This window comes from Trichosurus vulpecula, chromosome 7, assembly GCF_011100635.1.
Source record: "Trichosurus vulpecula isolate mTriVul1 chromosome 7, mTriVul1.pri, whole genome shotgun sequence".
In the NCBI taxonomy this organism is placed as follows: domain Eukaryota; kingdom Metazoa; phylum Chordata; class Mammalia; order Diprotodontia; family Phalangeridae; genus Trichosurus; species Trichosurus vulpecula.
This window is the reverse complement of record NC_050579.1, coordinates 225,450,208-225,467,935: the sequence shown is the minus strand read 5'-3', so window position 1 is coordinate 225,467,935 and position 17,728 is coordinate 225,450,208. Positions and strand designations below refer to the sequence as shown.

General features: G+C 37.1%; 1 pseudogene; it reads right to left on the bottom strand.

The window, feature by feature from the left end:
• Nucleotides 1-4,577: 4,577 nt before the first annotated feature.
• LOC118857827 lies at nucleotides 4,578-5,715 on the bottom strand (annotated as a pseudogene).
• Nucleotides 5,716-17,728: the final 12,013 nt, after the last annotated feature.

Below are 17,728 nucleotides of genomic sequence, written 5' to 3'. Positions count from 1 at the left end.
TTAGTCTTCTAGAATTGTCTTATTGAGAATAGCTAATTAATACACAGTTCTTCATTAAACAATATTGCTGTTGCTGTATACAACACTCTCCTGGTTCTGTTTCCATGCATCACTATGCACTATGCATCAGGTGATGTAAGTCTTTCCAGGTTTTTCTGAAACCTTCCTGTTTGTCATTTTTATAGTACAATAATATTCCACCACAATCATATACCACACCTTATTTAGCCATTCCCTAATTGATGGGCATCCCTTTAACTTGCATTTCTTAGTCACCACAAAATGAGTTGCTATAAATATTTCTGTACAAATATGTCCTTCCCCCTCTTTTTGGATGTCTTTGAGACATAGACCTAGCAATGTTATTGCTGGATTAAAGGGTATGCACAGTTTTATAGCCTTTTGAGCATAGCTCCTAATTGCTCTCCAGATTGGTTGGATCACTTCACAACTTCAAACAACACTGCAGGCTAATGCCTTTTAAATGCACCTCAGTTCCAGCTCCATAGTTAATCAAAGAGGTTCCTCTTCACCATGTGGTTAGTCAGCTGGAACCAGTTAGAGAATGTCTGCACATGCTCCAAATCTCTCCATGGCATTTACATTATGTATCATTTTCCCTATGGACAAGCAAGTTTCTAAGATTCTTCCACAGGTATGTGTTGGGGAGAGGGAGAGGAAGAATGTTTGTGCGGGAATTGTGTCACCTAAATACTCCAAATATGTTCATAGAATCTGGGTTTATTGGTTTAGTCCACCATTACACTCACCAGGCAATTTTGGCCTCATGTTGACTCAGGATGAGAGGGCCACTCCCCAGTTGCATTGGTATCACTGGTATTGATGAGACACAATTTGATATAATAAATAGTTCTCTGACCTTCATGTTAGGAATACCTGAATTCAGGTCTTATCTCAGACATACTCCAGTTGTATGACCCTAGGCAAGTCACTAAACCTTTGACTGTATGAATCAACTATGATTTATATATGATTTATAGAAAAAGCAATAATCTGCATTAGAAGATGGAGTTTCTTTACCTAAGACTTCCTTATCCCAATGAAATTGCAGGTCCAGCCCCTATCCAGATCCCTATTGACAATGTATGAATGTGGACATCAAGGTTCCCATGGAGAATAGAATACATAGAGCAGTATCAAAGGCTTAAGGTGTATTTTTTCTATTAAAATATGTAAAATGTGATGATTCATAGAATGATGCATTACAACATCTGGAGAATTTACAGAAGGAGAAACTGAGGTTCAAAGATACCAAGTAAGGAAAAAAAAGATTGGAACCCAGATCTCTTGCACTCATCTCTTTCCATTTTTTTAACTGCTTTATAGTAATGAATGCCATATAGTAAGGAGGGAAAGGAATAAACACCAATATCGTACCCACTATGGGCCAGGCACTTTTACAAGTATTATCTCATTTGATCCTTGCATCATTCCTATGGGGGTAGCTGCTATTATCATCCGCATTTTACAGTTGAGGAAACTTAGGTAAACAGAGTTTAAGTGACTTACCTATAGTCAAAATGGCTGAGGTCATGTTTGAGGCCTGACTTCAGGCCCAGAGCTGCAAGACCAATCGATTATCAACTGTGCAGTAGCATAGTAATAGTTGACAGAGTAATAAGATGATTTTTGTGCATGTCTTATAAAAACCAGAATTATTCCTTTATACTTGAACTTTTCTATAATAATATCTTACATTTCTGTTTGTTCTCTACAGTTTATTAGTAGAAGCAGATAGAGAGCCAAGCGTAGTAGATACAAGAACACCTAGGTTCAAGTCTCCACCCTTAACATACTGGCTATGTGACCTTTAGCAAGTTACTAAACCTCCAAGTGCTCACCGACATGCTTAAAGACTATAAACTGCAAAGTGGCAACCTCCATTGGAAGAGAGAAGTTTTTGTTTTCCTTTTTCCCCACCAGGAAGCAGTGAAATCACAGGTCAAATCCCTTTCTCTGTCCATTCACAATTTAAACTGTATTTTCCTCATGAGCCAGCAAGTCATTATTATTTTCATTTTTTCAGATGAAGAAACTGATAATTAGAAATTTAAATTTACCTGTGGCCATCTAGCTAGTAAAGTTATTCTTAGATATTTAATGTATAAATATCAGATGACAAGACTACAATGAGATATCTAAGCAGTTACCTAAAAAAATAGAAACCGAATTTGAAATCTACAACAAAATGATAAAATCAAGTCAATAAATAGTCGACAAGCACTTAAATTAAGCACTGTGTGCCAAGGCCCTGTGTTGCTGTATCCAGGAATAATTTTAAGTTCAATCGAATTTCTGTATTGTCTCTCCTATAGTTCAACATTCATTCAAAGAAAAAAAGTAGCTTGACGATAGAAGATTCCTAATTTAAACCTGTCAATAACAAATAAGGCTTTGGCTCCAGGCTCTCTATACTGAATGACACAAATAACTGGTCCTTCTTCAGGAAATAAAATCCAGTGTTCTACCCACTCAACATAGGGAAAATTCAGTCACATCTAGGAGAGGAAAGGGTCAAAAATATTTTTTTTTATTTTATAAAGATTTATTTTGGCTTTTATCAATAAAATAATGAAAGTGACTATGCTAGCTGAAATCTAGAAACAATGGCATACCCTTCCCCACCTTCATTTCCAAAACAGTAAATAATTGTAAATGGCAGTACGTGCATCTGTGACAGTCATTCTTTTCTGAACATTAACACTAACCTGAAGAAATGTGTAAATTGACTTTAATTATACTCGCATTGTTCGTGACTTCTTGATTCTTTTTTGACCTAACACCTAATTCCACTCCACTATGGATACACACATAATGTCATTTTGCTTTGTTTTGTTTTTCTGTTCCTCTCGTACGAAACTGCATCATACACCCTCCCTTTTCCCTGTTTTTTCCCCTCATTCCTATAATGCTCTCCCTTCTCACCTCTTCCTCTTCCTGGCTTCCACGGACTACTTCAAGACTAAACTCAAACCCTGTCTTTTATCAGAGGTTCTTTAAGAAACCCTCATTTCTATTGTTTTCCTCCTGGGATTGCATTCAATTTATTTAGTGTGTGTTGTATATACATAGGTATTTGCATGTTGTCTCTCTAATTAGAATGTCATCTTCTTGAGAGCAAGAACTGTTTTTTTTTTCTTTTTCTTTTTTACCTTTTCGTATATTCCTGTCACTTAATGTAATGATTGGCCTATAATAAGTGCTTAATAAATGTCTCACCACTTGACTTTTATTGTATTTAATATGAGTTTTTGCTACTATTGTTCAACTATAAGTTTGGAATCCTAATCTATACTATTATTTTGGTTTTACTTCCTTTGCTGTTCATGTAATATACATTCTTCATTTGAATTCTTCATGTTCAGTGCTTTTCAGGGTGGGACAATATACTGTCTCACTCATTCATCTCCTGTAATTTGTTCTGCTATTTCACAATTGATGTACACCTAGATCGTTTCCAATTTTTACCATGGCAAATAGCACCACTTGTAATATTTTTGGTATATATAGGTCTTTTTGTGCTTATCCATAACTCCATTGGTATTTAATGCTAGTACTGGGACCACTGGGGCAAAGGTTAGGCACACTTCTATAACTCTTGCAATATAATTCCATATTGCTTTCTGAGAAAGGTCAGACCAATCCACAGCTCTGCCAGGTTCCTGTTTTCCTGGAGCCTTGTAAACAATGAATTGTATCCTCTTTTCTATCTTATCAATTTGATGTGGAATCAGGCACAATCCAAGAGCTTTTTGCATTTGTATTTTTATCATTATTTGAGATACACAACTTTTCATCTATGATTAATAGTTAGTTTCTTTTTTAGAACTCCTTGTTCATGTTCTTAGACTTCCTATGAATTAGAAAATGACCTATATTCCTAAAATATGTCTGCAACCAGAGCTAGTTCATTATTTTCTAATCTATTCTACTGATATTTCTGTTTGATTTTTTTAATTTTTTAATTTTTTATTTTATTTTTTTTTACTAAAATGATTTTTATCTCATAATCTTGAAGCACAGTTGGTGGAAAAAATATATTACTGGGGTATTTGGTTGATGGCATTAGAGAATCACCCCAATTTTTCAGGAGGGCCCCCTAGAACCCTGAGCAGGGAATATACTCTTGTTATGGATCCTGAAGCTCATAAAAGTGGGGATAAAGATTATCAGAGCTCATATGAGCTACACACACACACACACACACACACACACACACACACACATATGTACTACATACCTGCAAAGTAAATACAAGGTACCCTCTGGGGAAGGTACTAGCTTGAGGGATCAGGGAGGATCTCCCTCATAAAGTCATGCTTGAGTTTTTTGAAGAACCCCAGGTATGCTCAGAGGCAGAAGTGAAGAAGGGAGCATTCCACACAAGGGGGAAAACCAGTGCCAAGGTGTAGAGTGTCTTTTGGCCACATATAGTTATATCCAACAACAGGTTCATATGTACACCCCTAGAGAAACAGTTAGACTCAAAAGGATTCAGCTGACCATAGCTACTGTACAAAAACAGGCCATCACTCAATTCATTTAGTTGCCCACCTTTAAGGGATCTCAAGAGTAGATTGAAAATTCACTGATAAATTTCTCTGGTCTTTCTCAGACAATATGGGAAGGTAGCCCATCAGGTTCATGTAATCTTTACAAATTTTCTGTAATTGGATTACCTTGTCATGTGGTGAGGACCAACACCCGGCCTGGGAAACATCTTGGGCATTCCTGCAGTTTATTTTGAAGGTGTTCCTTCAAATGCCCTTGCCCTGTGTGATGTTATGCATCCAGATTTGAAGATGAGACAGAAAACATAACGCTACAAATTCATACAATTTGGAGGTTTGGGTCAGTGGGTCCTGCACCAAATCCTCATAGCATATTAGCAAGTAGCATTCTCATAGGGAGTCTGGTAACAACTGTGCTGCCTTTAGATCTCCTGTTGGCTTTGGCAGATAGCTTTCATCAAGTGATAGGGCTGGTCTTCACTCTTTATTTTATTCCATTGGTTCCCCATGATAATATGGTTGTCATACTTCAGGTCCTCTTTCGTGTTTTGCCAGCATCAGAATGCTGCCAAGGGGTCTCCAACAAGGTGAATGATGTGCAGGTTGAGGGAGGGGTCAGTCAGCAGTGGTTGGAGGATCTCACATAAAAGTGTCAAGAAAAAGTAGTTCTGTAGGAAGGGAAGAGGGGGCAGGTGAGGGGGAAGGAGTGAATCTTGCTCTCATCGGATTTCACCTGAGGAGGCAATAACATACACACTCAATTGGGTATCTTACCCCACAGGAAAGAAGGAGGAAGGAGATGAAAAGGGGGGACAATAGAAGGGAGGGCAGATAGGGGAAGGAAGTAATCAAAAGCAAACACTTTTGAAAAGGGACAGGGTCAAGGGAGGATCTTCAGGTTGAAGAAGCACACCTCCCTGAGTACCATATGACAGTAGGATATATAGGCTTCTTCTACCATATTGAATGGCTATTTGCTACATAGGCTCTTACAGTCAGTCCAGGGGACAATGGCCTCCCTGTTAAAGAGGTGACATGCAGGTGGGGAACACAGTGCCCTACTAGTCTCCCACATTAAGAGGCTGGACTGTTTCCTTGGACCCTGGGCCATGTAGGTGTAAAAAACACTCATGTCACAGAGGAAGACTGGATTTTTTTTAAACCAGATAGTTTGGACAAACATCCCTTTGTAGTATAATTTGAAATTTAAGAGCCCAGATCCCCCTTCCTTATTTTTCATAGCTTCCTTGGTATTCTTGACAATTTGTTTTTCCATATACACATTACTTTTGTCTGACATTATAAAATTTGTAATTGGTATTTTTATATGAATAATATTAAGAAAAATAGCAAGTGGATATCAGTTTGACCTTGAAGTGAGAAAATTATGGGTTTTATTCTTGCTTTTGACAAATACAACTTTCAGAAATTATACTTACTTCCATGACCCTCACTGCCCAGAAATCCAGGTGGGTTAGATTTCATCCCACTACCAAGGTTTTCCATTACCCTGAAATAGGTTTTGTGGTATCTAGGCTCTCCGCAAATATTTATGACCATCACTGGTCATATTTTCCCCAAGTGTAGGGGGTCCCTTTACCCCAGTTTTATTTAATCCATACCAAATTGGATTAGTTTTAACAGAGGAATGTTTATTTCATCATGTATAATCAAAAATATACAAACTTACTCCCACACACATTAGGTATGATTCTTCCTCCCCATTCTGCATCACTTCAGTCTCTGGAGAAGGGGAGTAATTATTAGGTTCCTAGTCTAGCTCAAATCTTAGTCCCAATTCCGAGTCCAAAACTCTCTTTGGGTTTTAGTCTCAGGGACTGTAGTTTTTCATGCTTCCCTGCCAAAGTGAGTGATTGTGCCATCCTATGTGTTCTAAGATTGCCAGGATCAAACTCCCAGGACCGGCAGCACCTGAAACTGAGAAGAGCAAACTATGTGAAACAGGAACAAACTATGTGAAACAGAAACAAACACCCCCAAGCCAATTTTGTGGCACCAGATCTGGGGTACAAGACAACAGGAGAAAGAAGTACTTCACCTTCCACCGTTTCAGTTCATAGCACCCATTCAGTATGATTTTCTCCCTCTGTGCACAGTAGGAAGGAACATGAAAGGAAATAGAGACAGTCACAAAGAGAGCCACCATCTCAGTCCTACCAGTTTAAAGATGTGGTATATCCCAGCTACATAACAATTAATCAGAGAAGGCTACATCCTCCCACCTGACAAGGTACATAAAGGCTTCTATATTAAGTAACCTGGGCATGCTCCAAAGACCCTTCAGGGCATCTCTGCTGGATGATCTGAGTAAGCCTAGACTAGTTCAGATTATGTGAAATGTTAAAAAGAACCTCAGCTCCAGCTTTCCACACTGATCAAACAAAGAAATTAACTCAATAGATTGATTTGTGAAGCACTGCTATTTATACTATACTAGTTCTGCCTAGCCCTAAACATTGAATTTATCTCTAATTAGGTCTCTATATCTGTGAAACAATATTTTATAGTTGACTTTATATTAAGCTTTATATGACTTGGTAGCTTAATTCTATTACCTTTGTTGATCATAAATAGATATAATGATGAATGTGGGTTTATTTTATACCTGCATGTTTTGCTAAAGTCATTATCTTGATAATTGCTTTTGATTCTCTTATATTTCTGTAACTGGAAAGATTTTTGATTGTCAACTTTTATTTCTTTTCTTGCTGTGAAAGCAAATATTTCAAAGACTCTGCTTAGTAATGTTAGAAATGCTACATATTAAGTAGAGAAGGGTTTAAGCTTTTCTCTATTTTCTAGTTCCATCCTCTATGACCTCTTCACAAGCTGTCTCTTAGTCAACACAAGAGAAGATGACCTGGAGAAAATTCTTCCCTAAGAGCTTTATTCTCTTCATTAGTGATCACTTCTCCTAGAATACAATTTGATGGAATCCATGCTTCACTGCACTCCCTTTTTGTCTATGGACTCTTTACATGTGGTTTTCCTAGTCCTTTTCAGAAACCATAAATCATAATCAAGTCAACTCTGGTATTATTCCTAAATGAGATGTGCAGCTCTACTCCCTTATGGCCCTACTTGCCATCTCTGTAGTTTTTTATATCAGTGTTCCGTGTTGACCACTTCTCTATGCTAAGCATTGTTTCCCACATTATAATGTAAAGACAGGTAGCCTTTCCTTTTGAATTTGTATGTCCAGTGCTTAGCACAATGCTCGATACACAGTGAGTGTTTAATGAAGGCTTCTTCATTCATTCATTCATTCATTCAATTTTCCTGTTATAATTATAACCTGCCATCCACCCAGTTATAAGGTGCTTTACATGGAGCTGTTTATGAGAAAATCATGATTCAAGAAAGAGTGAACACTGGGTGAAGTGACAGTATGTAAGGGGCAGAGTGAATAACTGAGAATTTTTGAGAGGAGAGATGAATTATATTCCAGACCATCCTCAGGAGAAACACAAGTAAAATTTTTGGAAGCAGCAGATATATTGGGGAAGCCAGTTTCTCAATATATCCTTGATTTCCAGTGGGCCTCCATAAAATCATCAAAGAGAGATTTGGGTGAGAGCAGAGTTCAGCTTTATCTTTCTGAAACCTCAATTCTTTTTTTCCTAAAGAACTTATTTACTCATGCATTTTCTGGTATATTCAAGTCTATCATTTCTCTGATTTTTATTTGGGCATGCATGTGCGTGTGTTCATGCATGCATGTGTGCATATATGTGTGTGTGTGTCTAAATGGGCTTTCTTACAACTCACCTTTTGTCACCTAGTTACACATATAATAACCAGCTTTGGGAATCAAACAAATATTTTGCACTATTTAAAGAAAAAAAATTAATGTTTTTCTCTACTTTTTAGCGATTGTTTTGATATAATACAGTTCTATATATTATCAAAAGTTTTGCTTTTAAAATATTTTGATTTTTTTAATGTTTTACTGATAGCATTAGAAACAATGGACTCAAAGTCAGCAATACCTGAGTTGAAATACTGCTTCAGAAACTTAACTAGACATTGCACCCTGGGCATGTCACACAATAATTCTCAGTCTTAGTTTCATTTGATGTAAATTTGAGATAATATTATTAACTAACTCAGAGAACTGTTGTAAGGAAAAGGTAAGATTTGAAAACTTTAAAATACCAAGTACATGCTAGATTTTAGAACTAATAAAAATATTATGTTAAATGATTTCCCAATAATAGAGAATAGTTTCATTCCTGGGTCAATTTTCATGATAATAAGACCTAATTTCAGAAAATATCTATGTTCAATTTTCCATTATTTTAGTTTTTGTTATTTTTTATTGGCATTCATTAATGATATTATTTTATAGTTCTTTTTTCTTCTCTCCGTTGTATTTTTATTTTTTTGTTTTTATTAGTTATTAATTTATTTTTAGTTTTCAACATTCACTTCCACCATATTTTGAGTTCCTATTTTTTCCCCATCTCTTCCCTCCCACACCCCAAGATGGTGTGCATTCTAATTACCCCTTCTCCCCATCTACCCTTCCTTTTATCACCCTGCCCTTTTCTTGTCCCCTTCTCTTTTGTTTTCCTGTAGGGCAAGACAGATTTCTATACCCCATTGACTGTAATTTCACCCAAGTCCTTTAACTTCTCACTGCCCTAACCATCTCTTTAAAACTTTATGTTGGAGGTTAGGTGTGTATCTAAATTGATAGAGTGATTTGCTTCCCCAAGAGGTTTTCATACAAATGAAACCACAGACCTCACAAATCCCACATCTAAATCCAAACTTATTGTGTGTCCTATACTCTAAAGTTTTCATTATAGTTATGATTGCATTTCCTCTATATTCTTTCATTTGGTTTTTCCCCTCCCTTTTTATTTTTTCCTAGTGACTAATTGATTTCACAGCAAGTTTTTTGGTTATTTTTACCTTTCAATTTTGTTAATTTCTCCTTTGAGTTTAGTAATTTTTTTTTGCTTCTCTTGTGTCTACTCATTTTAATTGCCTGAAGATTTGTTCCATAGCTGAACTGCAAATCAAAGGCTATAGCCAAGTTTCCTTTGTACTGCTGGAATCCATAGAAATTTTGTGCAGAATTGAAAATATATTTTTCACCTTCATTTATTATTCTTACTTTAGCTGAGTAGAAGATTGTGGGGTGAAATTTGACTTCACTTTACTTCCTATAAATCATGTGCTTATAAATGTCAGCTATATTCTTGCTTTTTCTCTGTTTTCCTGTGATGGATGGATAATCCTATGCAATTCAAATTGGGCTAGCTTGATAACTGATTTTTTTTCTTCTTAGCTACCTGTAAGTTCCTTTTTAAAAAATCAATGAAACTTCAGGGTTTGATGACAGTATGTCTGAGTAAAATCTAACCTTTTTTTCTTTAATGACATCCATTGATTCTATTTTCTGTAGCCTTTCCCTTCATAGTTATAGTTCTGTAAAACTACTTTGAAAAACTTATTGGGAAATTGAAGTTAGAAGATTTCTTTCTGTACTTTTTTTGGTAATTTGATTTAAGAAAATCTGTCAGATCTGTTTCCTATTTCTGGTTTTCTATACTCATAAAGATTTCAATCCTTTCTCCCCTGAGTTGATGAAGAAAAAATATGGAGAAGTACAGTGGGCACTCTTCTCTTTAAAGTTTATTGGGAAAAGTTTTGTCTCAAAATGGTAGCATGTGAGGCCACAAAGAGTACATGTACTCTGGTCTTGAAAGGCAGTGTGATATAAAGGAACAAGTGTTGGTTCAAAAGCCAGACAATGTCAGTTCAAATACTAGCTCCACAATTTATTATCTATGTGACCTCAGACAAATTAGACCTTCTCTATTTCTCAGTTTTCATATCTTTAAAATGAGGGAGTTGGAGTAGATGACATTTGTGGTCTCTTCCAAATTGAAATCCTATGATTAATGATCCTCCTCTAAATGCACAAACACTTAGATAAAAAATGTCCCCAAATCTGTTTTTAGATTGAAAAAGGAAGAAAAGAAGAGCTGTAACAAAAGAAAATATTATCTCAGTTAAGGAAAGTGAGTGCTAGGAGGAAAAAAATAAAAGATGAACAAATACTACAAATTCAAAGATCCTGAAGAAAAGTTTCAAGAAAAAAAAATAAACCAAACAAAAAGCTTTCAAAATTTGTCCAACAAAGAAACAAAGCTGGACTTAAAATGGAGCTCCTTAAAATGGCTAATGAATACATTAAAGGAAACTAAGGATCATCTAATACATTCTGGTCAGTAAAAAAAAAAAAAAAAAAGATCTATAATGAGAAATTTCTCACCAGTAAAAACTGAATTAGGAATGGAATTGATAGAAAACAAAATTTGGAGGCTTAAAGATGTCATCAGAGTTAGCAAAAAAATCTAGAAAAGTATTTCAAAGGAAATTTCATATGTAATTCATGGTAGTTTTCATATAACTGTTTCTCTAAAATACAAATCCAATGCCTCATCACAATATTTTAGATATTCTCTAAAGCTAGGCCAAAAGAACAAAAACTCTGGAAGAATTTCTTAAGTTAGAAAAGCTTCAAATAGAGTTTGGTGATAGTTTGTTAATTGTTTAGGCATATAAAATTGTAAATCTAAACCTAAAAGATATTTCAGTGACCATATCATCCAACTCCTTCTTCTTATAGTCCAGGAAACTGGGTCCCAGGAAGGTTAAGTCACTTGTCCATGATCATCATGGGCAGTAGAATTATTTGAACCTGGGTCTGGTGGCTGCTGAGCTATCTCTTTCCAATCTTTTTACAAGATACTTTACAAATTTAACAGAATCTAATTACCAGAAAACATCAATATTTTGGTCATTAGTTGAAAAGAACACTAATACTAATGAAATCAAGATCCTTATTAAATTTTTAATAATAGGATCATAGTTCTAGGAATGAAAGGGGCCCTTGGGTCCTTTCCACCTAATTACTTGATCATTTTTCCTCCTAAATAACAGCCATACTTCTACTCCCATTATTAGCAATTATACTTTCATATTGCTGAAAAGAAAAAGCCAAGGATTTTGCCAATGCCTTCAAATACATTTTGAAAAATGAACATGCCCTCTGCTTTTTGTTTGTGTGTTCCCAAGATATGCGAAACAAAGGTCCAACATTCACTTGGAAGACTCCCAGCCTTTTGACAGTATTTATTTTTATTTTTTCAATTAATTTATTTTTAGTTTTCAACATTCACTTCTGTAAGATTACGAGCTCCAAATTTTCTCCCCATCTCTCACTTCCCCACACTCCAAGATGCCTTGAATTCTGATTACCCTGTCCCCCATTCTGCCATCCCTTCTATCACCTTCCCCATTTATCTCCTTGTTTCAACAATCCAGCTAGCAGCTGTTGTGGGGGTGAAAGACCAACACAAGCCCAACAACAAGAACGGTGCCAGCACACTGCAAAAGCACAGGTTCTTTTGATTTGCTTTAGTAAGGAAAGCAGCATTAAGGGGTTGACAAGCTTACTTTAATCCAACATACAAATATCATTCACATAGTTCAGGGGGAAAAGCCAGCACCCTGAACTTCAGAGCAAAATACAAACAAAGTACAAACTTCGACAGACAGACCTTGTCTTATTCAAATCCCAATACATAGTTACCAGAGTTTCACAAAGTCCCAACATCTGGGTTTACGAGCTAGAGGGCTCTTAGCTACAGCTGCGTGGAGTCTCTGCATCAGCACTACCACAAGTGAGAGCCCTGCCAAATGGCTCTGTCTTCTCTTCTTATAGCATTTTAGATGTCATCAAACATCATCTGAATGACCAGAACTTAGGCTCCTACGATTTGCTCTTGTTTTAGCCCCTCCCCTTAGGACCCTGGGAACTTCACGCCAACATCGGCTTAGCACCTAATAGGGGCTTGGGCCTGGGGCTTAGCACCTAGTAAGACTCAATGAAATACACTGAATTACTCAAAGGAAAAAAAAAGCCAAACTCTTCAACAGCACTTGGTTGAAGTAAGTGCTAAGAACAGCCAGCCAGGGTTGGAACCCAGGAGCTTGGAGTTCAGCCCTGGGGCAAGATAGAAACTTTGCAGCAAGGCACTGAGTCTGCCTTTTTGGTCCCTTCTGCTTGGGCTGCTTGGGATCCAGGAGGGAGGCATGGATTTGTTTTTGTTGGGGTGGGGGAAGTGTCTTGGACCCCCAGGAACCCCACCCTCTTGGCTTTATTGACCATCAGACCTCAGGACTTGGAACCAGGGACTAGAACATAATGGGGAGAACAGATCCCAACAGAACTTTGTTTGGACTTTGGGTGCCAAGTGGAAGCTGCAACTGCAGTTTGGGGAGAAGGACACATCCCCAAGAGAACTCTATTTGTTTGTTTGTTTGCTTTAGGACTTTACTAACTAAAGCATGCCCTTGCCTCAGGGTACTGGGAAAAAGCCTGCATTGTCCTTGTGCTGCTGAAGAAGTACTTTATTTGGACACTCTGTATTAGCTAAAGAGATTAACTTGCTTTGATCTAGGGTGGACATTTGAATTGTAAATAAATATTTGGGAATGTCACTGAATGATATGTTTTGCTTTATTTTGAATGATGTTTTAGTTTCCTGCCTAACTGTTTCTCAATGTATGTTCCAGGATCCATGGCTGATTAGATTATGTATCCTGGAACAAGGGGTGGAGTGTGCTGGTAAGCAAAATGGGCTCTTAGCACTTAGTTCAACCAAACGCCCTTGAAGAGTTTGGCTTTTTTTTTTCCTTTGAGTAATTCAGTGTATTTCATTGAGTCTTACTAGTGGCTCCACAATATTTGCCTTGTTTCTTTCTGGCTGCTTACAGTGTTTTCTCCTTGATGTGATAATTCTGGAGTTTGATTACAATATTCCTTGGCATTTTTAATTTGGGATCTCTTTCAGGAGGTGATTGGTGGATTTTTTGATAAGTATTTTACCCTCTGGTTCTAGTACCTCAAGGCAGTTTTCCTTGATGATTTCTTGAAAGATACTGTTCAAGCTCTTTATTTCATCATAGGTCTCATGTAGACCAATAATTCTTAAATGATCTCTCCTGGACCTATTTTCCAGGTCAGTTATCTTTCTAATAAGGTATTATATGTATTCTTCTATTTTTTTCATTCTTCCAATTTTTTGACGGGTTCTTGATGTCTCATTGAGTCATTAGCTTCCAGTTGCTCAATTCTAATTTTTAACAAATCATTTTCTTCAGTTAGCTTTTGTACCTCCTTTACCATTTGGCTAATTACTTTTTAAGGAATTGTTTTCTTCAGTGTACTTTTTTCTATTTTGTCAATTTTATTTTAAAATTTTTCTTCTACATCTCTTATTTGACTTTTAAAACCCTTCTTCAGCTCTCCAAGAAGGCTTTTTGGTTTTGAAGCCAGTTCATATTCCCCTTTGAGGTTTCAGATGTGGGTATATTGACCATGTTGTCTGCTTCTGAATTTGCATTCTGATCTTCCCTGTCACCAAGTTACTTCTCTATGGTCATTGATTTTATTTTTATTCTTCTTGCTCATGTGTTTGCCTTTCTTCTGGCTTTTAAATTTAATCTCTGCTTATAGGGTCCAGGGGGCCCTGTCACAGACTTATGCTAGAGGCTAGGGGCCTGGTTACTGGTTTTCTGTGCTGGCACCTCTGGTGCTTGCAGTTGGATGTTGTAGTGGTCTGGTATTTTACCTGGTGCTGAACTGGTGATGGTATGTGCCTGGTGTTGGTGTTTGCATGCTCCTCCACACTGGGTTCAAGATCTCCTGCTGCTCCACTGAGGTGAGACTTGCTGTTAGCTTGCCAGGATGCTTCCTGTCCTGAACTGCTCCCCTTTAGTCACAGAAAGATGGAGCTTTACTGTTAATCCCCTAACCTCCCAAGACTGCCATCTTTCCGCTGGCTCCACTATTCCAGGATTTTTCCTCAGACAATATTCTCTGGCTTTTTCAAGATCAACAAGGGAGGATGAGAGTGACTCACTGTTTATTCCACTGTCTTTCCTCCTGGAAGTTTAAATAGGTGACTTTTAAACATTCAGTGTGTGAGCTAATAGCCCCTTGAGTAGCTGCTGCTGCTGCTGCTGCCACTGCTACAGGCCCTGAACAGGACTGCCCTTGCCTATTTAATGTAAGTTCATTTACACCATTATACCTCCCTTTCTCCCTCTCCCAGTACATTCCTCTCTTACTCCCTAATTTTAATTTTTAGATATCCTCCCTTCATATTCAACTCACCCTGTGCCCTCTGTTTCTCTCTCTCTCTCTCTCTCTGTCTGTCTCTCCATTATATATATATACATATATATATACATATATAATATACACATATGTATATATATATATACATATACATGCATAAGTATATATATTTACATATTCCCTCCAACTGCTCTAACACTGTGAAACCTCTCATGAGTCACAAATATTATCATTCCATGTAGGAATGTAAGCAGTTCAACTTTAATAAGTCCTTTATGATTTATCCTTCTTGTTTATTTTTTCATGCTTCTCTTGAGTATTGTATTTGAAAGTCAAATTTTCTATTCAGCTCTGGACTTTTCATCAAGAATGCTTGAAAGTTCTCTATTTCACTCAATGTGCATTTTTTTTCTCCTGAAGGTTTATACTCAGTTTTCCTATGTAGGTGATTCTTGGTTTTAATCCTAGCTCCTCTAACCTCCCGAATATCATATTCCAAGACCTCCAATCCCTTAATATAGAAGCTGCTAAATCTTGTGTTATTCTGATTATGTTTCCATGATACTTGAATTGTTTCTTTATGGCTGCTTCCAATATTTCTCCCTTAACCTGGGAACTCTGTAATTTGGCTATAATATTCCTATGAGTTTATTGGGATATCTTTCAGGAAGTGATCAGTGGATTCTTTTAATTTCTATTTTACCTTCTAATTCTAAAATATCAAGGTTGTTTCCCTTGATAATTTCTTGAAAGATGATGTCTAGGCTATTTTTTGGATCATGGCTTTCAGGTAGTCCAACAATTTTAAAATTCTCTCTCCTAGATCTGTTTTCCAGGTCAGTGGTTTTTCCAATGAGATATTCCCCATTGTCTTCTATTTTTTTCTTTCTTTTGGTTCTGTTTGATAATTTCTTGATTTCTTACATAGTCATTAGCTTCCTTTTTCTCCATTCTAATTTTTAAGTAATTATTTTCTTCAGTGAGCTTTTAGACCACTTTTTCCATTTGGCCAATTCTGTTTTTTTAAGGCATTCTTTTCCTCATTGGCTTTTTTGGACCTCTTTGCCATTTGGGTTATTCTATTTTGTAGGGTGTTATTTCCTTCAGTATTTTTGGGTCTCCTTTAACAAGCTGTTGATTTTGTTTTTCATGATTTTCTTACATCACTTTCATTTCTCTTCCCAATTTTTCCTCTGCTTGTCTTAGTTGATTTTCAAAATCCTTTTTGACTTCTTCCATGTCCTGAAACCAATTCATGTGTTTCTTGGAGGCTTTGGATATAGGAGTTTTGGCTTTGTTGTCTTCTTCTGGTTGTATGTTTTGATCTTCTTTGTCACAAAAGAAAGATTTTATAGTCTGATTTTTTCCTGCTGTTTGCTTATTTTTCCAGCCAATTATTTGACTTTTTAAGTCTTTTTAAGGTAGGGTTCAGCTTCCAGTGTGGAGGGTGTACTGTCCCAAGCTTCAGGGATTTTGTGCAGCTATTTTTAGAGATACTTCTAAGGATCTGTAAATTTTCAGTTCTTCCAAGGTTGTATTATTGAAGGAGAGGTGTTTACTCCCCTCTTTGCCTTTGCTCTTGTCTATTAGTGACCACAGGCACTCTTCTGCCTTGGAACTGTGAGGAGGATTCTCTCTTCAGTGGGGCCACAAGCTCCCTCATTGTAGTGCTACTTCTCACACCAGGATCACCACGCAGGACTGTAACCCAGATCAAAGCACAGGCAAAGCAAGAAAATTCTTCCTCTGTGCCAGCAAAGAGATCCCTGGAATCTCTCTCTGATCATCCACTCAATCCTTCCACCTTCTGTGAGCTGAGAATCCTGCCACTACCAGACCATGCTCCTCTCCCTCAGGTCCAACAGACCTTTCCTACTGACCTTCTAAGTTGTCTTTGGTGTCTGTGGGCTCAGAGGTCTAGAAACCAACACAGTTGCCAGTGATTTAGTCCCCTGAGGCCAGCTCTAGGTTTGCAGGGAGGCGTAGTCTGTGCTAGTGCAGCCAGCATTAGTTTGCACTTTTCTCCCAGCCTGATGCAATATACCTTTACTGTCGACATTCACATTCCAGGTTGTCTTGGTTTGGAAATTTGTTTCACTCCAGCATATTTTGGGTTCTTCTGCTCTTGAATTTGTTTAGAATCATTTTTTACAGGAATTTGGAGGGATTTGGGGGAGAATTCAATCAAGTCCCTGCCTTTACTCCATGATCTTGGCTCTGTCTTTTTAAATAACCCTTTATGGTCATCAACAGTTTTCATTAAAGGTGCACTATGTGCCAGTCATAAACACAGAAAGGAAGGAAGGAAGGAAGGAAGGAAGGAAGGAAGGAAGGAAGGAAGGAAGGAAGGAAGGAAGTAAAGAAGACAAATGAACGAATGAACAAGTAAATAAATTGGATGGAGATGCATAGTCCCTGGACTCATAGTGATCACATTCAGTGGGTGAGAAAGCATGTGAATATTACCTGAAAACAAGATATATACAGTATGGATAGAATGTAATTTTAGAAATGTCACTGGACATATGGCTAGAGAGGAACCTGGAAAGGCCTCTTACAGAAAGGAAGATTTGAGCTGAGTTTTCAGTGAAGTTAAGGAAACCATGAAGTAGAGTTCAGGAAAAAAAGCATTCTGGGCATATGAGGCAATTCACTTCTGGCAGCCATAATGGGGCCCAGGTTTAGAAAAGTTCTTCCTTCTTTATCATAACTCAATCATTTGTAATTTTACAGAGACTTTCTATGTTAGAGATGCCAAGAAAACTGCCAGAAAATTATAGGGTCACTTCACATCCAGCAAACTGGCAAAGATGACAAAAGATAGGTACAGTTGAAGTTGGAGAGTACACGGGAAGATACACACAGTAGTAAATGATGTTGTTGTAAATAGCTTTATTTTTCTCAAAAACAATTTAGTAAAATGAAGAGATTAAGCATAGACAGTGAATAATAGATTTGACAATTGCTTCATCCAGAAGATGCAACATACTAACATTTTCCATATTTCTACTGA